The sequence below is a fragment of the Camelus dromedarius genome, chromosome 6 (assembly GCF_036321535.1).
Source record: "Camelus dromedarius isolate mCamDro1 chromosome 6, mCamDro1.pat, whole genome shotgun sequence".
Taxonomy (NCBI): domain Eukaryota; kingdom Metazoa; phylum Chordata; class Mammalia; order Artiodactyla; family Camelidae; genus Camelus; species Camelus dromedarius.
The window spans coordinates 90,981,055-91,004,301 of NC_087441.1; the positions used below are offsets into that span (position 1 = coordinate 90,981,055).

At 32.9% G+C, this 23,247-nt stretch overlaps 2 long non-coding RNA genes across 2 annotated transcripts in view; one reads left to right on the forward strand and one right to left on the reverse strand.

Annotated features, from left to right (window-relative positions):
* LOC135321558 (uncharacterized) overlaps positions 1-23,247 on the reverse strand; it is a 941,446-nt gene that overhangs the window by 484,160 nt on the left and 434,039 nt on the right. The window lies entirely within an intron of this gene.
* LOC135321559 (uncharacterized) overlaps positions 1-23,247 on the forward strand; it is a 59,252-nt gene that overhangs the window by 25,237 nt on the left and 10,768 nt on the right. Inside the window, exon 2 of the long non-coding RNA XR_010381419.1 lies at positions 11,940-12,078. This is a non-coding gene — a long non-coding RNA (uncharacterized LOC135321559). The remainder of the gene's footprint in view (positions 1-11,939; positions 12,079-23,247) is intronic.

Here is a 23,247-nt window from a genome sequence, read left to right on the forward strand (position 1 = left end):
AAAAAATAAACTTTAGAGCAAAAAATACCAATCAAAAAGAAAGAAAAGAAGAGGGAAGGAAAGCAGGAAGGCAATTTAACATCAAAAAATTTCATCATTATTTAGAGTAAAGATCTATATCAACTAAACATGTGTATTGTGACCTCCACATTCCACTAAAACTTATGCCATTTACCTATAAATATAAGCTTTTATTTGCTTCTACAATAAATAATACATAAATTTAATGAAACTGCAGCTCAAAAGAAGGAAATAACATTAGAAATTCAGTCATCCAGTGCAGTTGCTAAAGTATGGGTATGACCTGACTCTTAGCAATCAGAGAACAACCAAGAAAATGTGCCAAACTGTTGGATACCCAGATCTGTTCCCAGGGCAGGGAAATAGGCATATCAACATAAGTAAAAGAATATACCACGTTTAAAGCTTAATTATAATGCAAAATAGATATTTATCTATATCTATTTCAAAATGTTAAATTTAAAAGTGGACCAGAAAAAAATATAAACAAAATTACTTCTCTAGAGAAAACAAAGAATAGCCTTGTCTTCTTCTATTAAAGACTGACTAGCCACAATATATTATGGAAATAGCTATAAAGCTTTGAGGAAAATATTATAATTCTATAATTGTGTTACCACTAAGGTTGTTATGTTTGTAGTTAAGCCAAAGTAATACTAAGACATTCAAAGAATCAGAAGGAATGGTAACTATATATTTATCTTAAAAAAAAATAGTAAGTACTAAGAAAAGGATACATTTTTTAAAATGTAAGAAGTAAGACAAGATTATATAAATGCTATGTTAAAGGGTGTTGAATCTACAGGTAGACAAAGTGAGGATCACGTCTATTTTGAAAATATTTCAAAATAAATGCCAATAAATAAAAATAATTCTTAAAATGATATTTCAGTCTAACTTGTTTGATTTTGTAAATGCATGTTACTTTATATCAATTTGCATTATTGATTATTATATGGTTAATAACACAGATACAATTAAAAGAAAATGTATAAAAATGTTGAGATAGCAAAAATAACTTTCTTTTCTAATATTTACAAATAAAAGATTTAACAGTGAATTTTTATAAATCATAAGTCTTTATATTTTCAAGTAAAATATAAAATTATAATGGAGAAAAAAGTAATCAAAAATAATTCAAATAAAAATGTTAAGGAGAATAATCATTTATACCATTTGCCATCTACCTCTGCTTGCTACTGTAACCAATCACGAGCCACTGTAGCCGCTGACCTCCAACACTCCCTGAAAGTTCACGGTGGAGATTAGGAATGGGGCACTTTGTGCTGTGGGAAAACTGACAAAATAGGGATTCAGATAGATGTTTTCAGGAGAAAATTTTATGAGCCCCAATTCTTGCATCTCCTTATATCTAGAAGAGCACTAAATTCATTAACAGTGATGTCTGCTCCTCATAACTGGCAAAAGAACTCAATGTGTGTTTGACTGCACATACTCCCCTTCACTAAAATTACATATATAATACTGAGTTTCCCCCTGCCTCTTCAGAAAAGTTCCTCAGAGCCACCTGAGGTGCTGTCTCCTAGATTATAGTCCTCATTTAGCCCCAAATAAAACTTAACCCACAACTCTTACGTTATACAATTTTATTTCAGTAAACAGCATGTATATTAAAATTGTTCAAAACATTGATGTCACAATTGATGAAAAGTTACCTCTGCCTATATAATTTCGAATTGAAATAAAAAAAAAAAAACTGGGCCACCTTGATAATGAATCTGCGTAAGGAGAGACATTTTCATCATGATGAATGGAAGATAAATCACTCTAAGCTTAAAACTATGCATCTGGACAAATTAGCAGTTGTGAGAGTGATAACCAAATATACTTCTAGAAATAAAAAGGATGCCAAAAAATTTACACCCAGACATCTTCACAGAGAGAATTGCTGGAGGATGTACTTCAGCCCAGTCTGCTTGATGATCCACGAACTGGTCCAACACAGAGGGGAAGGAGAGACCATAGGAAGAAGCAGAGCACTGCAATTTAGTGGGTGGCAGGTCTTATCAGCAAGATAACTTACTTATGAGACTTGTCTTGAGCAGCCACAAGAGTCTCCTCGCAACCCCACCAGAATCTTAAAAGTTTATATAGAAGCCTTAAAATACTGTCCAGGTAGTCTTGGCAACAAGCACATTACTGTCACAAGGCTGAGTACTTGGTGGGGCTTCTTCAGAGAAGGCAAGTGAAACACATTCCAGCAGTCATGTCCTCTTGATGATCCCTTCAAGACTGATCCATATCAGGTATAAATAGTGGGGAAAAAGAAGAAAAGGAAAACAGAGTTAATGACTTCTTGGATATGTAAAACATTTTAAAATTTCTGTGCAAAATTTATGATTACAATATTGAGTATATTTTTAATGATTCCGTTCTGGAAGTCTCTATATCAAAGATTAAATTTAGTTAATTATGGGCTTGTGAGTAATATTTTTTCTGTCTCTAAATTTCATAACCTATATTATTCACTAAAGATTTTTGAGAATTTAATTACAAAGTTAAAGTCGTTTCAAATGCATAAATAAAGAGATATTAGAATGGTTATTTTAATAGAAAAATGCCAGTGTGAAGCATTAAAAACAATGTAACAGCATCAGTAAAGCTGAGTAATTATATTTCTTATGGTTTTCACAAATAAAAATTTACTTTGTTATTAATTATATTTAAAGTCTTTTAAAACCATAAGGGATTCTCAATATAGAATGTCTAATGTTCATAGAGCAAAATTGTGTGCATAATTTGATTCTAGCACAAAAACATTCATATATATAACATACACACACATAACTAATACCCAGGAATTACATGCAAAAAAAGTTTAATTATTTGTTACATTACAGTAAGATTGGATTATATATTTTTATTTGCATTTCTAAATTATGAAACATTTGATACATACAGGTTATGATTATAAAATATATATCCATTACTCTACCACCCAAACTGAGAAATAAAACATGACATATCCAATATATTTACCCTTGCTCTTTTATGTTGCTTAAATCTAAAACTGATATAAATACTTTTTATAGTAATAGGTATTTCTTTCTGGTGTTTCTTTTTCCATATTTTATTTTCAATAATTTTTGTAGCATGTTTAAGTGTTCCTCTTGCAAATATCATAGAGATTCCCCCCAAATATCTGAGAATCTATGCATTTTAATGTCTTTTAATAGGAAAATTGACTCAATTTAGGCTTATCCATATGTATTATTGACTAATTTATTTATGACTGTCTATTTTGTTTTCCTCATAAAACTTTGTTCATTTATTTTCATTTTTTTGTGTGACTTTCTTTTGTTTTTCCTTCAGATGTGTTTTTCAGGCATTAAACCCCTCATTCTTTATATCACTGAAGATAACTTCATTTATTTCATACTTGTATAATATTTTGGCTATTTCTAGAATATAAAATTCAGGATGACTTTTCTACAAAACATAAATTTCAAGAAGCTGTCTTCTTTAATCCAGTTTTGCCAATATTATATAAAAAACAACCTGTTTGTTGTTTTTTCCTGATAGTTATTATTCTGTAGTTAAATTTTTTCTGATTATATATTTTTATATATTTTCTACTTTATATCAAGAAACTAGTCATTTTAACTGGTTTTTATATTATAGGTACATTATGGTATTTTGCTCCATCTTTGGAAATTTGGTTCTGTTATTTAAAGGATTATCTAGTCCATATTTTGACTTTGTTCACTTTTCTTTTTGATAAAGCACCAAAGGCATGATCAACGAAAGGAATAATTTCAAAGCTGAACTTTTAAAAAAATCACAATTTGTTTTCTTTGCAAAAGACATTGTCAAAAGGATGATAAGACATGCCACAGATTGGGAGGATGTATTTGCAAAAAATATATCTGATAAAAGACTATTAGCCAAAATATACAAAGAATTCTAAAAAGCTCAACAATAGAACATTAAACAACCTGATTTAAAAAATGAGCAATTTACCTGAGCAGACACCTCACCAAAGAAGATAACAGATAGCAAGCAAACATATGAAAATATGTTCAGCATTATATGTCATTAGGAAACTACAAATTAAAACAAGAAGTTACTACTACATACCTATTAGACTAACCAAATCTAGAACACTGACAACACCAAACATCCTGCCAAGATGTAGAGCAACAGGAACTCTTATTTATTGCTGATGGAAATACAAAATGATTAAAACAGTTTGGAAGATAGTTTGGCAGTTTCTTACAGAACTAAATGTGCTCTTACCATAAAATCCTTCAAGTCAACTCTTTGCAGTTTACATAAAGGAGCTGAAAACTATGTCCACATGAAAACCTACACAAGGATATTTACATCAGGTTTGTTTGTAATTATCAAAACATGGAAGCAACAAAAATATCCTTCAGTAGGAGAATGGATAAACCATAGTACAATCAGACAATGGATTATTATTCAGTGCTGAAAAGAAATGAGCTATTAAGCCATAGAAAGATAATATAGATCCTTAAATGTATAATGATAAGTGAAAGAAGCCAATCTACAAAGGCTATGTATTATATGGTTCCAACCTCATGATATTCTGGAAAAAACAATACTATGGAGATAATAAAAAGATGAAAAATTGCTAAGTGTTATGAGAAAGGGAAGATTGATTAGGTAAAGCACAGAGGATTTTTAGGGCAGTGAAACAATTGTGTGTGGTACTGTAATAATGGATAAATACCATTGTACACTTGTCCAGACATATAGAGTATTCAACGCCAAAAGTGAGTCCAAAGGTATTTATGAGTGATTATAATTTGCCAGTGTAGATAAATATATATTTATATATGCTGCTGGGTCCTACAGATCCCAGGACATGGGCTTCCTCTGGGAAGAATGATTGTGGCATCAGGGTCTTGGTCCTCTCATATATGTAGATATAGGGTAGACTGATAAAAAAGAATGTCGGGATATTGAGAAACTCAAAATTAAAGTGAGAGGATTTACAGTAATAAAAACAAACAAATCCCTTGAAACTTTCTAGATTAATTAGACAAAAAAAGTATATAGAGGATTTTCTTATAGAGTTTCCAACTTTTGTCTAACAATTTGTACACCTCACAGAATATATATTTTTAAAGGTACATATAAAAATGACAAAAAATAACTATGTAGTAAGTCAGAAAGGAAGTGTCCACAAATTTCATAAGGCTAAAGTTGTACTATTTTCACAAAAATAAATAAGATAAAATTTAAACAACAAAAGTGGATAATTGTCTGGCTAACTGAAATTTATGAACCTTCTTTTTGAAATTAACTAAAGCATGTACTTTATTATTAAAGCCCCTAATGTGCTTTTATTTTTATCCTATTTACCTCTCTTTCTTCACTATGGAGGTATCCTGAGATTTTAAAATGCATTCTCCTGCTTTTCTTTATAATTTCTTGAACACACATATATATCAATAAAATGATATCATTTAGTTTAAGTTGCCATTTATATTTATTAAATGGTATATTTTTGTTCAATTTCCCCCGAAACATTCACTTTACTACAATTTTTATATTTAGAATTATTAGTTTTTATAAAACTGAAATTTTTAGAATGCAACTTAGAAATTACTCCATTAATCCATTTTCCAAAAAGTGGATATTTGAGTTATTTACAATGTTTGATTACTATAAGCAATGATGTTATGAACATACTTGTATATTTATCTTGGTGAACACAGAACACATGCAGAAGGTTGAAGGTAACTTAGGAAAAAAATTGCTGCAGTTCGTGTGTGTACACCTTTAATTTATAAGGATATTATAATTTTCTGAAGTTAATGTAATAGAGGAGAACAAATCTGACTCTATATTAGATCTGTTCCTTTAGTTTTGACCACTGTGCCCTGTTTCCTAGGCTTAGTCTTGCTAGCTCTGCACTCACATAAAGATAAGAAGCTGCAGAATAGAGAATAACACTTGTTTGTTGGAGGTTTACAGGGACACCATGAACTGACCCACATGGACAGCTGTAAGAACAAAGAATTTCTACAGCAAGAAGTTTGCAACAACCAACCATACACCCTCCCTTGTTTTTGTTGTTTGTTTTTTGTTTCTGTTTTTGTTTTTGTTTTGTATAAAAGAAGCCTGTATTGTGACTGGATCTGGATGGTTCTCCAAGACATTAGTCAGCCATCCTCTCGGTCTGCCAGCTTTCCAAATAAAGTCGCTATTCCTTGCCCCAACACCACATCTCTTGTACTTAAAGTTTAAAGTTTAAACTTAAAGTTTCACATTTGTGTGTTTTTCTATCTTTTCTGCTAAGTGTTACTGGCTAATATTTATGGCTGGAATTTACACTCACCTAATTTTCTTCAAGAATAACTTGACTATTATTGGCTGTGTCTTTTTCCATATAAATTTTAGAGTAAATTTGTTGAGTACCATTCAAACCTCTGCCAGAATTTAATCATAGAGATTAAATCTGAATCACTTTGGTAAGATTTTATATGGTTAAGATATTGGCTTTCCATATTCATGAAGAAGCTATATTTATCCAGTTACTTTTGTATCTTTAATGCATTTCCACACAGTCATATTTTTTTTTCGGATGGCATGCAAGACTTTTATTTGGTGAATTTCTTTTCTTCATATTTTTCTGTGGTTAAAATTGTATGTGTTTATTGCATTTCAAACATTTTGTTTCTAGGCATAGAAATACACCTGATACTTAGTCTCTGAAAACTACACTTTTTATACCTATCTTTTTGGGTTTTTTTAACATAAACAGTTTAGATTACTTCATTCAGATTCTAGTAAATAATACACTTGATTCTGTTTCTTACTAAGGTCTTAAGTACCTCCCTTACAATGATGAATGGAAGAGGTCATAGAGGTTATTGTTAACTTGTTTCTAATTTTGAAGTTAATGTTTTTACCTTTTTTGTATTCATCACAATAGTTTACTTTGTTGTTTTTTTTTTTCAGGTATTCTTTGTCAGAATAAAGAAGTTCTTTCATTTTTTGTTTTCTAAGAGCTTTTTATTAGGACCAGTATTGGACTTTAATCACGTATTTTCTCTGCATCTTCTGAAATGATCAATTGCTTTTCCCCTTGTAGTTTTGTAATCTATTAATGTGCCATACTACATTAATTTATTGTATACAGGCAAACTAATTTGCATTGTTGGAATAATCCCATTTATTTTTACAGGTCAATTTTGCCTACAGATTTATATTTTTCTACTGTATTTACCTATTTTTGTTCTGTTATTTTGTGTGATAGTAAATATGAGACAGTTTACACTTTAAGAGTTAAATATGCAATGCTGAATCTCGCTTTTTTCATAAGGCGTACATGAGCTCAAACTATTTAAATTTTGAGTTGTGAACAAGTCACATTTAGTCAACCTGAGGTGAAAGAGTCACGGTGAAAAAACGCCCACTATAAAAGTATGTAGAGTGAACGCTAGGGCCTTGCTTCACCTAATCCACACAACTGGATATTTACATTTGCTTTTCTCACAGGAGGGTAAGTCCTTCTTTCAATTTTATATTTATATATAACGTCCTGAAAGAAGCATTTTCTTGTCAGAGATTTTACAGTTACTACTAATTTAATCTAGTTTTTAAAAGGTCCATGTCAAAGTGTACCAAATAACTGCTTCCAGAGATTTGAGGTGTGACTATAATCACTGAAAATACAGTTAATTTATGCCAGATGACTTTCTATTATTAATGTACATATGTACATGAAAAGGTTGTTTTAGTAAATTTAGTAACTTATACAAGGACTAACAATACAAAGGTCCCTAAACATTTAACTTTTCATTAGTAATATATTTATGTGTGATCATTGTTTGAGTCACATAATACTATTTATTGCTCATACATGATATACCAACATCATGAAAGACATAGCTCTAAGGACTAGAGGTGTATAATATAAAATAAGTGTGTGCTTTATTTTAAGGAGTTAACAATTGCATATTAATGGCTTTAAGTCTATCACATAATTCTTTCTCTTAGTGGCCTTGAATTTTTATATTTATGTTGCCTATTTGTCATTTTTTGAGCCAACTCAGATGAAACACAAACACAACTCTAAAAAATTACCTAAACACGCTGACACAACTTTTTTTTAAAATCAAGAAGCAACTCCATCACTGTCTTCCATGTTTATGTAAACTGGTTAACTACACAAGGAGCTTACAGGGCCTTCCGAGGAGAATAATTTGCCTATACTTTGATGATCACTTAAGAAATTGTCATGGATACATTTGGCAGAATAGAATCATTCATATTATTACATTTACACCATTGATGTTTTCACTGTTTCTGCCTTTGTTGCTTGGTTCTTAAATTATAGTTAAATAATGATGAAGCCTCTGTTTCCTTAAAACAGAGAACACATATTTATACTCTTGTAAATATTTTTAAATACAAGATCTAAAAAGAAAAACAGATCTGTTATTGCAATCACTATAAACCACAGATTCATTTGTGTCTGTCAGCTATGGGTCTGCAACAAAACATCCCAAAGCTTAGAGGTTTATAAAGCTAAGTATTCTTATGCACTGACTAATTGTTCATCTGGGGTTCTACCTCAAACTGCTGACCCACTGGGCCAGCTCTGCTGAGAACTCTGATGCCCTCACTTAGGTTTAGTTCCAGGACATGGGTTCAGTTCAGGTCTAATCTTAAGTGCCTTTGAATTGTTTGAGGCCAATCAGTCTACTCAGCATGTCCTCATGGTAGAGGTAGAGTACAAGACAGAAAGCCCAGTGCATAAGCACATTTCAAGCCTTGGCTTGCATCACATCATATCTGCTGATAGCCTACGGGCCAAAGCAAGTTACAAGTTCAAGCCCAAAAGTAGGAGAAGATAAATACTCCTCATGTGGAAATAGAATGCCAAAGGATATTCTAATACACACCATAACCTTCTCTGAATTCCACTCAAAAGTTCCCCACTGAAAATTAGAAGCTTAAGTTAATTATAATGGTTAGTAATTTAAGAAAAGATCCTTTTGAGAAAAAGGTCTCTATATTAACACTTTCTATATCACTAACATTTAACACAGTGCTGGTCACGTATTAGGCACTCTCTAAATGTTTACTGGCTAGCTGACTGGGTGACCTGGTGTAAGACATCAATATAATAATGTCCAACTAAAAGAAAGTTACATTACTGTACCAAGAACTGGATTGTCTTGCCCACACAGTTTTTAAAAAATATGCATATAAAGTATAATATACACTATAATTCACACAATTCACAATATGAAACACAACAATGAAGGTAATATTCCCACTGGATATTCCCCATTGACATTCTCTAATGTATTAACTCTCCTGGAAGGAGTTGCATTAATTATTAGATATTTAATTAGATTTTCACTAATGGTGTAAACACAATATGAAAATTCACTTTGATTTGCATTGTCATTTAGAATTACTAATCAACTGAGAGGTATGAACAATCATGGCAGGAGACTGAAACTTCAGCATTGAGGGGTTTTTAAAGTATGCTTGGCATCATTAGATGAACATATAGTCTCAATTACAGAATGTGAAATTCCATTAAATTATCCCACATGAGCCAATGCCCAGAGGACCATTTCTGATCAGGGTAGAATAACTCATTTTTGAGGACCTTAGGATGGAAAATTTCATATTTTAATGAAAAGTCACATCATGAATACTCTTTATTCCTTCACTGTAAAAGGCAGGAACTGTTATTCCCCTTCACTAAGAATAACAGTAGCTTGAAAAAATAAACAGATTTTGGATTTAAAAACTAGAAAAACTCTGTAATTTTTACTTATTTTGCCAGTGATTTTCCTTTAGAATTATTAATAGTAAAAATCACAAAGTCACTTGGGATCTATGTCCCACCCCTTGTTTTTAGTATTGACTAAACGAGCTAACCCTGCCAATAACACATACCTTTGCCCACAACAGGCATGTGTGTGTGTGCCCCCACATGCACAACACAATGTATCCACACATCCTCCTTACTACTATTTATTGTAGTATAAAATCTCCTAAGTTTAGGACCAAAGTCATTGTTTTGAACTCTATGTCTCTGATGAAAACACAGAAATGAATTCTTCACTGCCTCTCCTATGAAACAGTCATTGTCAAATACTTGCACTGCTCTGTAACTACTGACTACATGTCTTTCACTCTATTAATAAGACCACATACTCCCAACATCAGGCACTGTGGTTTGAACCTCAGTCTATATACCATGTACATAACAAGGCCTAGCCCAGATTTGTTAAAATCTGTTTTCTGCAATAGGGCCATAGGTTTGATTGGGATAGTATCTTGCAAGGTCTCCTTTGATTTTTGTTTAAAATGAATTTCTAATTCCTCAGTTGTTTTAGTTATGATTAGGTTTGCAAATCCAAATGAATTTGGAACAAACCATAATCAACATTTGTACGACTGAATCATAGAAATATGTGCACAATTGGTAACATATATACCAATTGGTGGTTGGTGTAAGTAGTCAGTTGTATTACAAAAAGCAATAATAAAATAAAGCAGGCACATGAAAAGTTCAGTAACTTATACAAAAAGTTTATTTATGATCTATATAATTTTTCTTACTTTATCTGGGTAATTTTCTTTTTTTATCTATCAAATGATAGGATTAAGAAAGATAATTTTGAAAGTTCTCTTCATTTCCAAGAAAAATATAGTAGAACTTTAAAAATCTATACATTAATGGCATTTGCATTTATTTATACACAGTTCCTATGTGTTTCTGGCCAGAAGTAGAAATTACCAGCTTAAATGTGTGTTGGTCTCCACTCTTCATTAGCTAAAATTGAAGTAAATAAGTATTAAATATCATAACTATTAAAAACTCAAAGCACTGAATTTCCTTCCAACTAATTTTATCAGAGCAGCAGTTACATAAAATTCAAATCTATATTTATAATTTTCTTGGTAGTACAAGAACTTCAGAATTCCATGTAATAGAATTTGTAAGCTATCCACCTCTTTGTCTGTATGTGTCATGAACTTTAAATTATTAATGTATTATCTTATTAGTCACAAGTAAAGATTTAGTTAACAGATGATTATTGAATTTTTTATGTAAATTGTGCATACTGCACTGTAAAAATTTGAAATCTACAATCATATACTATAGAACAAGCAGATATACACAAGACAAGTTAAGCCCACACTGTTTCAAGAGGCTTCTATTTTTAAAATGTATGAAATATTTATTTTCACAGATTGATGTGTTTAGGCAAATCATTTTAAAATATGTTGTCACAATTACTTTGAAACAACAATAATTTTTATCATTATTGTAATTTTCAGTGTATATTCACATGTGATTCCAACAACTAAGACACTGAGTTGCTGAAGCAAAATCAAACATTTTAGAAATAAAGAAATTAAAGGACAGGAAAATTAATTGACTTGCAGCAATTTTTTTTATACTGTCATCTTGGCTAAGCTAGAATAGTTTACAAGAATCCCCTATCCTGTATGATAGTTTGTTAACTGGCCCAAATAAGAAATTCTTTTTACAAATTTTGGAAGGGGAAAATAAAGCAGCTCATCTGAAATCTGTTAATTTAGAGGTACGAGTAACAAAGAGATACATGTGGATTCTAGCTAGTTCTTGCTGTCTTTGGCTCCACACCCACATCATCTTCCCAAATGAAAATCTTGCTGACCAAGAGCCACTGAGACCCAACAGATATGTGGAGACAGCAGCTTTCCATAATCTTTTGCACCAGGTCTCCTTTGCAGACCCACTTGGGCAGCCCAAACTGCTTTACTTCAAAGGGTTGGTTATTGTCTTTTCCATGAGCCTCCAATTCTCCCTTTTAGAAATTTACGACCCCAGCAATACACACAATTTGGGGAAGTGCTATCACATATCTAACCCCTTTTCACATAATACTCATATTTGTTTTCATTTTCAGATTGAATCTGACTGAGACATAACTTCGATGAGATCACACTGCTATAAAACGTCAGTATTGAAAATCAAATATTTCATACTATTTCTCAATCTTGAAAGAAAGAGTATTTCCAAAAAAAAAAAAAAGAGGAGTTGTTAAGGTATGTATTTCCTAAAAATGAAGTTGGGAGCAAGGAATAAGAGGTTTCAAGAGAGATAGAAGTGAGAAAAAAGGAGATAATCTAGCAGGAGAGAATGATTCATGCTTAAGAATGTTTTCATGGTAGCAAATGCTAACTACCAGGTGGCTGATTATATCAGGAAATACTGGTATAATTGATAACATGGAAAAGTTTCAAAGCTTCATGCCCTTAACTTTCATTGAAGATGAAAATGTCCTGAATTGTATATAGGCTAAATGTCCTCATATATGTGTGTGTGTGGATTTAATCCAAATTTCAGTTTATTAAACAACAAAGATTTAGAATTTACTCTAGAAAAGTCTGTATCCAGATAAGAAGCAAGATGAACTGTCCCACAACCAGCAACTCAGTGATTCAGAATACAAGGAAAGTACCACCATCTTGAAGCAACATCATATGGAGCTTACTGCCTCCTGATGGGCATCTCAGAAAAAGAGGCACCTGCAGAGCCATTGCTGGTTTTTCCATGCTTTGTGCCAAAACTTATACATGTAAATTTGACTCATGGCCATTGGACAAAGCTAATCACATGACCTTAATGATCTTCAAGTGGATAAATAATGTAGTCTTGCTGGTGCACAGAAAGGATACTGATGAACACTGATAATATTCTTTCCATAAAGCTTAATATTTGAAATAATTGACTTTGGCATAGGGCTTTATGATATTGGTCATATTAGTTAAATTATATTTTCCTCAATTTTCTCATTAATAAAATGGAAGGCAGTAATATTCCCCTATTAGAACAATTAGGGAATCAAATGCAGGCATATAACACTCAATAATATTAGACATTATCAAAATCATCATTATCATCATCATCATTCTCTATATCTCTAATCTTTGACAACATGTATCACTAAGGCTGATAGATTTTGCCAAAAAATTAAAATATTAGAGCTGGAAAGAATTTTAGAAATTACCTACTCTGATCCTGTCCTTTCATTTATGAGAAAAGAGATGTCCATCAGTTAAGTGACCTACCTGGGCCCAAATCTCCTTAACAGCAAAATTGGAAACAGATGTCTAAGTCCAGTGTCCTTTGTTCTCAAGATAGGGAAATTAGAACTTTCTATCAAGCATAGACTGAAGATATCCAACTCTTTCGTATACTGCTAAATCTGTTCCATGTTACCTTTGTTCATTTTACTCCATCAATTAATTGACATTTTGTAATTAATTAAAATCTTCCCAAAGGTATCAGCTTAATGATTTTATAAGCATGGCAGAAATATGTTGATATAATAAAGCCCTTATTGCCTGAGCAAATGCATTTTCCAATTTCTAAGATCTAGTCACCCAAGGAAATTTTGCTTACTGTGCTAAAAATTAGGGATTTTCATGGCGGGAAATGAACAAGAAAAAATTAAAAAGTTAAACTGTTAATAGGTCAGTTTACTTAAAATATTTAATTATTGAAAGAAAGTAGTATTTGACTTACACTGATACAAATGATTTTTTATTCTCCCATTTCCACCAAAAAAGAAAAAAGATGATATTAGAATTGTATGGTTCAATAAAACCTTACAGAACACAAAATCAAGAATATAACTAAGATTCTTGCCATTATGAACTTTCTTTGGGGAAGAAATTTGTATCATCTGGAAATATATGAATAAGACAGAAAAGGCCAGGTGACAAAAACAGATTAAATTGTTTAATAAATGGATAAAACTTAAAATGTTAAATGCCAAAATGTCAAAATTCCACTTCAAGTTTAGAAATGCTATTTTGAAAGACTTTCCAAAGCATTTTACCACTTTTTCTATGAAATCAAAAATTTCTTTTTAATCAATCACTTACAGATGCATAAGAACCTCATTCAGACTCACAAAAAGACCAACCAAGAAATATGTTTGCTATATCCATGGCATGTTGCTGACACAATTGAGAAAAAAAGAGAGAGTGATGACTCTGTGTGTGTGTGTGTGTGTGTGTGTGTGTGTATGCATGTTTTCGGGGAGGGGCAGGAGGTTTGAAGGTGAAGTAGACAGGGAAAAAAGAGGCTTTGTTTATGGTGTTTTAAACTTAACAGATAATAAAAACACTGATGTAAATTTATTTAAATCTGCAATGTTTCATCATTACAAAGAATGGAAATCAAAATGCATTAAGTTTAAAGAAACCTAGATGCTAAAAATAGAAAGATGTGTTGCATAAATGAACTGCATCTAAAAACTGTTATTCTCATTAATGTGTATTAAGAATCACAATTTCTGAATGACGGCCATTCTGACTGGTGTGAGGTGATACCTCATTGTAGTTTTGATTTGCATTTCTCTGATAATTAGTGATATTGAGCATTTTTTCATGTGCATATTGATCATTTGTATGTCTTCCTTCGAGAATTGCTTGTCTAGGTATTCTGCCCATTTTTGGATTGGGTTGTTTATTTTTTTCTTATTGAGTCATATGAGCTGCTTATATATCCTGGAGATCAAGCCTTTGTCGGTTTCACTTGCAAAAATTTTCTCCCATTCCATAGGTTTTCTTCTTGTTTTATTTTTGGTTTCCTTTGCTGTGCAGAAGCTTGTAAGTTTCATTAGGTCCCATTTGTTTATTCTTGCTTTTATTTCTTCTAGGAGAAAAATTTTTAAATATATGTCAGATAATATTTTGCCTATGTTTTCCTCTAGGAGGTTTATTGTATCTTGTCTTATGTTTAAGTCTTTAATCCATTTTGAGTTGATTTTTGTATATGGTGTAAGGGAGTGTTCTAGCTTCATTGTTTTACATGCTGCTGTCCAGTTTTCCCAACACCATTTGCTGAAGAGACTGTCGTTATTCCAATGTATATTCTTGCCTCCTTTGTCAAAGATGAGTTGCCCAAAAGTGTGTGGGTTCATTTCTGGGCTCTCTATTGTGTTCCATTGGTCTATATGTCTGTTTTGGTACCAATACCATGTGTCTTGATGACTGTAGCTCTATAGTATTGTCTGAAGTCTGGGAGAGTTATTCCTCCAGCCTCTTTCTTTCTCTTCAGTAATGCTTTAAACAAAAACAAACAAACAAACAAAAACAAAGCGTAAGTAAAGGACAGAAATAGACTCACAGACAGAGAATACAGACTTGTGGTTACCAGGGGGGTGGAGGGTGGGAAGGGATAGACTGGGATTTCAAAATTGTAGAATAGACAACACTGTATAGCACAGGGAAATATACACAAAATGTTATGATAACTCACAGAGAAAAAAATGTGACAATGAGTGTGTATATGTCCATGAATAACTGAAAAATTGTGCTGAACACTGGTAAAAATAAAAAATAAATAAATAAAAATAAAGAATCACAATTTCAATTTATTTGTCAATTATTCCTGAGTTAAATGAAAAATAAAATTAAAAAGTCACAATACACTGTATTATATCTTACAGAACAGAATGGGTCTTTAAACAGAACAGCAATGAATTGGGGGAATACACAAGGCAGAAGTCAGAAAGGCTAGTTAGGAAAGTACTGAAGTTGACCAGGAGAGAATGTAAAGGGTTATAAAAAGGTGGATTTATTCAAGAATTATTAAGGATATAGAATTGATGGGCTTATGTACTATTTAAAAGTAGGACATGAAGTTGGCAAATATAGATTGACCTTCATTCAAGATTCTTGCTGGAGTAACTGAGTCAAAGGAGTGACTTACAGCAATAGAGAGTGGGGAAGAGATAAGAAGATAGGGAAATGCACCAAGTGTACTGAATTCAGTTTTAGATATGTTGGGTAGTCTGTGCCTGATTTTAGAAGACATATGCAATTTTGGTATATAAATGAGTACTAGTTTAAACCACAGCTTTTGATATTATTCCAAAACTGTATATAAAGGACGATCCTTAAGAAGACCAGCATTTTAGGCATTATAGGGGATGATAAATCCAAATTTTTTAGAGACATAATAAAGATGAAAGAGCCTGACAAGAATACTGGATTTGATAAAGAAAAGAAAAGGCTATGTATTAACCGATGAGGCCTGTATAATACCACAAACTAGATGGCTTAAGCAGCGATTTATTGATTAGGATGCTAAAAGTCTGAGATCTAGGTGTTAGTGGGGCTGATTCCTTCTAGGGTTTCTCCCCTAGTTTCTGGTACTTTTCTGGCAGTCCTTAGCGTTCCTTGGTGTGAAGAAGCATTGCCCTGATCTCTACCTTCATTTCCACGTGGCATTCTCCCTGCGTCCATGTGTATCCATGCTCTAATATTCCCTTTTCACAGGGACTCCGTTCGTATTAGGTTACAGACCCACACTAGCCCACCATGATTTCATCTTCACTAATCACACCTTCAACAGCTCTATTCCATATAAGGTCACATTCTGAGGCAGCCAAGTTTTAGACTTCAGCATACAAATTATACACGGACACAGTTCATTCTATAACAAAATACTAGCTCAGTGGTAGAGTGCATGCTTAGTATACACAGGATCCTGGGTTCAATCCCCAATATCTTCATTTAAATAAACAAACAAACAAACAAATAATAAATAGATAGATAGATAGATAGATAGATAGATAGATAGATAGATAGATAGATAAATACCTCCCCATCAAAACAAAATTTAATAAATATGACCACAAGGAAAGTCATTTTTACTAACCAGTTTCAATTGGTAGTAGAGGCTGATGTTGAAAATTATTTACTTAGTTTAAAAGATAAACTAGAGACAATAAATTTAAACTCATTTAAAAAGGCACTTGGATTTGAAGTGAAGGTCAAATATAAAGACACATATAGAAGAGGGAGTTTGATCTTGAATTAAATATGAGAAAAAAAAATAGATGTTCAATTTTTTATTTAATTTGGCCTACCTGAAATTTCTTTTGAGAAAGTAAACTGTGGAGATAGATCTGGGCTGCCTGGATCTATTTCTGGAAGTAACATGGTCTAGCAGAACGAGTAAGAGATTTGGAGTCACAAGATTCACTGTGTGGTTCTGAATCTGAAATCTAAACTGTGCAACTTTGAACATGTTTACTGACCTCTCGGACTCACTTCTCTTCAATTGTAGATAATAGCATTCCTGCACCAGAATGTTATGAAAATTAAATATTATTATGTTGTCTAAATGCACTTTTTATCAAAATATTATATGTGTATACTATTTTTTATATTGTCAGCATCATTTTATTCTGTCTTATGTTCCCTCATATTAAAATTATTTGTGGTAGCTATAAAGCTTTTATAAACATTTAGAAAATGCAGAATTTGACTTCCTCTGATTGCCAGAGCATAGGAAGGATTGTTAGAAACATAACCATATTTCCAAAATACTACATCTTTTTGTCTTAAATTACGAAAGGAATGTATTACTATAAAAATGTGTTGTATTGTGGCAATGGCAGAAACAAATCTTAAGAAAACTTTATGAACATCACTCAAGACACAGAATGTGCAAACCAAATGGCAGCAAAAACAGAAACATTTTTGAATTTAATAAAATAGTACAATTGCATTCTGGTGCATGGACATCAACCCACAGGAAATATTAATAGCTATTTTACTCACACTTATAATTCAATAAAATGTAATTTTATATCCTTTTTAATATCAGAAAACACTAATAAGATGGATTGATTAAATTAGATTTGAGTAATGACAATATGTCATAGAGAAAATGGGAAACCACGTTGTTTCAATCACAAAAGCCCTCATTGTTTGCTTCCCCAAGCTAAAAGCAGATAGTGGCCTTTAAAGATTGATATGAAAATTTTGAAATTGTGAATTTTCTCATGTTAAAGTGTTCTACTTTTTCTACACAGGGAATTAAAATGTGTTAAATTTGTATTCTATTTACCTGTAACATCAGGTTTTCTGACAGACTATAACACTGCACAATTTGTCCAAAAGTTTAATTGAATTAAACTAAATATCTAAGGAGATATATTATATATATCTATAATACTATTATATATATAATACTAAAAAGTAGCTTATTTTGGGGGGGTACACATTGTAAGAGGAGTAGTAATCTATCGTGTCATATTCCAGAGCATTCTGTGCCCACCATCCCCTCCAGCCATCCACAGGTAGTGTGATTGCCCTGATCACCTACTCCAATTACCCCACAAGCATGCTGCATGTAAGAAGCATGACCTCAGTGTTTCACATACAAAAGGGAAACTTAAATCGTCTTAGTGCTGTGCTTAGACATTTACACTGAATCTGTCATTCTAGCCAGTGGCAGAATTCTCCAGTTGAGTATGCTACGGAGTTTCCTATTGAAACACTTATCTTCACCCAGCATCTTCATGATATGTATATGTTAGTGATCAAAATGCTCAAGTACACTTCTGCAAGAAAGTACATGTATTGAGGAACACATAAAAAAAGGAAGTACCCTCAAATAATTTGTCCTATTGATTGAGTATATTTACACCTTGTCTCTTTCCCAAAACAAGTGGAAACATTTCTTCTTCTACTTTCTCTTTGAATGCAAATTACTAAGGATTTATCTCCTGGAAAATGGGAAGAATGTATTACTCACCTCTACAGTAAAGTGTATAGTATAATACACTATAGTATAATATAATATGTAGCATACATGTTGTAGCATGTATAACATAACATATTCTATATGTGGCATGTGTATGTGTGGTAAAGTTGTTCATGCTGGTTGTTGAAATACTTGTCATCTTCTCATTGTACTATGAGTGTCTGGGGTTCTGTAACACATCACAATTTTATCTATATTTTGTTCTCTTCTAAAGGATTTATCAGGACTAACACAGATCTTGATATGCATTAAGTCCGACCAACATTTACTCAATGAATAGCATCATCCAAATATATTTAAAATGAAATACAGCTACCTGTCCCATGCTCTAAGCACAAACTTAAAGGAACCAAAAATAATTATAACAATCACAAAACATCCTGAAGGCCTTCAGTGTCGAGGACTGAGCAGTGTCTAAAGTTTCTTTAGAACACACTTCAACTCTTTCACAATAGATCAATTTTGCTTTTGGCATCTGAGAAATATTTTCTCCTCTGAATGAGCAGCTGACTTACTGAGAGCAAGTGACGTTAGAGCAGAGGAAGGCAGGACACAAATGCCTAATCTTGATTCTGAAACTCACTTTTCTTTTCTGTGAGACAAGGGTTGAGAGTCATAAAACTACAGGTTTATAAGAGGATTTACACTGATTCTTTATTAAAGGAGATGTGGGCCAGACTGCCAGTTATCTGTCATTCAATGTCCACTGCTCCTTTCCTGGGTAGAAATGATACTTGTACTTATCTGGGAACATTTCCCAGCATGACTTGTAGCTAGATTTAGTGACTAAATTGTAGTCAGTCACATATAAAAGTAAGTGTCACTTGTTCTTTGAGTACAATTTTAAAGGGTTTCAATGCCCTTCTTCATCCTTCTTCTTTTCAGCTGCCCAAATACATATGCACTGGCTTGAGGACCAGCATATTGAAGGAACTTGAAAATGGAAGACCACCTCCACCCTACTGCCCTCTTCAACAGAAAAGCAATCGGGACTGGTTCCTGACATTGTGCCCTGTGGAGCTGTCATTACAGCTTAATCACTCCACTCACCAGAGAACTCGACATATCACATCACACGTCTTAAGACTATTTAGGATGATGGCACACATTCCAAGCCAACTTTATGATTTCCTTTTTGGTGATCTCCTCCTGTTGAAAAGTAAAATGTCCTCCCAAAGGTTGTTTTCTGACGTTGGTTATTTTAAGTGTCCCCTATCAGATTGCCATTCTCCCCTCTCTTTTCTCATGTTCTCCTCTGAATGGATATCCATCCCTTTGTCATCATTTTGTCTAGTTTTCTGATATCCTAACCATTCTCTTAATTTCCAGTTCCACCTCCTGTATACAAGGAACATTATTCTGGAAGACACTTCCCTGAAACCTGAGTTTCAACAGAAACTTGGGGGCAAGGGTTCTGCCCATACAGAGAGAACAAGCAATTATAACCTTAAGAGAGTATGGGAATTCTGATGTCACTACTCCGTGATTCTTTATTTTCAGTCAATAAATAACATGTACCTCTGATGATGGCTGTATGGTCAGGCAACTCAAGATGGCTTCTCTCTATACATCTCCTGCTTCACTGGTGCCTGCTTCACCTACACACAACTCATAAGACTGATCTTCCTTCATATTCACCCCAGGCCCCAGCTAATGACTGTTCTAGATTTAGATCAGAACTCACCACTATGCTTATCCAAGGGGTGGTGAGAGGCATGACCCTGTGCTGATTACCCTCGTAACCAATGAGCCAACCTGACATCAACTCCCCTATGACTGGTAACCTCTTCTTCCCCACCAGGAGCAAAGACTGCCATCATGTCTTGCCCTCCAGCTCCCACACATGGCAGGATGTTGCTCCAGGACTTTGCTTCAGATGTGTAAGATCACCCTAATCATTAAACTATTGATTATCTCTGTTGCTGACTCTGGGATCTTTCTCAGGTCTTGAAGCTGGGCAAGTACAGGGCTTGTAGACCTGCAGGGTGCAGTCCAGTGCTGACATAGCTAATTAATACCCTCACATAAAACACTTCATTTATATAAACATAATGTAACTAGTAGCCAAATTGGGTTCAAAAGAATGGAAATACATGGAGATCAGAAGCAACCTTAACTCTAGGGTCCTCAGAAAGCCCAGATTCAGTGGGATATCATGGTACAGCACAAGGCTTGTGGGGAGAAATGAATAGCAGGCACAGCTTTGCCCATCTCTTATCTAATTCTCAATAGTTCCTTCTGTATTGGACCAACCTGGGATGTGTCTATGTCCATTCAAATACTATCCCTTTCTGAAACTCTTATGAATATTTCAGTGCACATCATGTTAATTATGATGTTTCACTCATGATGCCACTTAAACTTATCATCATCTTGCATTGTTTCAAAATATTGAATGTATGTAATTACTCTAATTATTTATGTTGCCTTATTTTAGTTGTGATGGTTATATATTTTTCCAGGTTTATTTTCTTCTCTTGTAAAACTGTCTGCTCAAGCAAAGTAGATATACCCAATGTTTCACAATGATACCCTGTACATTTTGCCTTCCCAAATGTTACTTTAAATATTCTATTTGAGGAGTTTTCTCTCTCTTCTCACTCTGTGTGAATAGTGTTCATCCTTCAAAAACCAGTCAATGCCAGTGACTTCAAAAGGGTCATTCCTCTCACAAAAGTGTATCTGACCTTGTGAGTATTCTTTTTCTCAGAAAAAAAAATCATGAATTTGCATAATTTGTTTGGCAGTTTCTATATGCAGGTATATCTTATTTTATTGTGCTTCACTTAACTGTACTTTGCAGATACTGAGTTTTTTCTTTACAAATTGAAAGTTTGTGGCAACCTGGTCTCTGGCAAGTCTATCACTGCCATTTTTCCACATTGTATCTCTCTGTCACACTTTGGTAATTTTCCCAGTATTTCAAACTTTTTCATTATTTTTATATTTGTTATGGTGACCTGTGATCTTTGATGTTACTATTGTAATTGTTTCAGAGTGCCATGAACCCCACTCACATGAGATGAAAACCAGATTCACAGATGCTGTGTGTGTTCTGACTGCTCCATTGACTTGACTGTTCCCCCATCTCTCTTTCTTTCCTTGGGCCTCACTATTCCCTGAGACACAATAATATTTAAATTAGATGAGTTGATAACCCTACAATGGCCTCTAAGTGTTCAAGTGAAAGAGGAATCAATCAATATTTTGCTATCAATTATTATTTATTGTTATTTTAAGAAATTGCCAGACATCTCAAATTTCAGCAACTGCTAGCCTGATCTGTCAGCATCGAGGCAAGACCCTTCACAAGTAAAAGAATTATGACTCACTGAAGGCTCAGATGATGGCTAACAGTTTTTAAAGTATTTTTAATTGAGGTATGTGTATTGCTTTTTTAGATATAATAGTATTGCAAGCTAAATAGACTACAATGTAGTATAACATAAATTTTATATGCACTTGGAAACCAAAAACATTATGTGGCTCATTTTACTGTGATATGTGCTTTATCGTAGTTGTCTGGAATTGAACATGCAATATCTTTGAGATATGCCTGTATACTTCCTTCTATCATGTATCTAATTATGTCCCTATGAATCTACTTTCATATCTACACATATATCACTTAGTTTGTAAATGCTAAGAAAGTTAATACAATTTGAGGTACCACTTCACACCTACCAGGATGGCTATCATTAAAAAAAAAAAGACAGGCAATAACAGAAAAGAATGTGAAGAAATTGGAAAATTCATACATTGCTTGTAGTCGGGGGAGATGTAAAATGGTGAAGCCAATTTGTAAGGCAGCTAGTTCTTCAAAAAGTTAAAGAAAGAATTATCATATGATCCAGCAACTCCACTGTCATGCCCAAGAAAATTTTAAAAATACATTCAAAAATTTGTACACAAATATTCACAGCATCAGTATTCATGATAGCCCCAAAATGGAAACAAGCCAAAGACTATCAACAAGTAATTTTGTAAATAAAATATGGTACATCCATAGAATACAATATTATTTGGCCATAAAAAGAATGTAGTTCTGATTATGCTAAGTGAAAGGAGTCATACACAAAAAGCCACATATTGGATACAATTTATATGAAATGTTTAGAATAAGTAGGACGATAGAGACAGAAAGTAGGTCAGTGATGGTCAGGGGCAATAACCAACTGATATATGGTTGAATAGAGGACTGACTAAATTATAAATAATAAGATAAAGGGGTACTTTGAAACAATCCAATCCAATTTTCCTTTTTTTGTTTATTAATTTTGTTGGCCTTCTTTTTTCTTTTAAATTTTTTAGTTTCTTTCTTTCTTTTTTCTTTCTTTCTTTCTTTCTTTCTTTCTTTCTTTCTTTCTTTCTTTCTTTCTTTCTTTCTTTCTTTCTTTCTATCTTTCAATTGAAGTAAAGTCTACAAAGTTGTGTCAATTTCTGGTGCACAGCATAATGTTTCTGTCATATATGTATTCATACATATATTTGTTTTCATATTATTCTTCATTATAGGTTACTACAAAATACTGAACATACTTCCCTGTGCTATACAGAAGAAACTTGTTGCTTATATATTAAATATATAATAGTACATATATTTACAAACTCCTAATTTATTCATTCCCACCTCCTTTCACCCT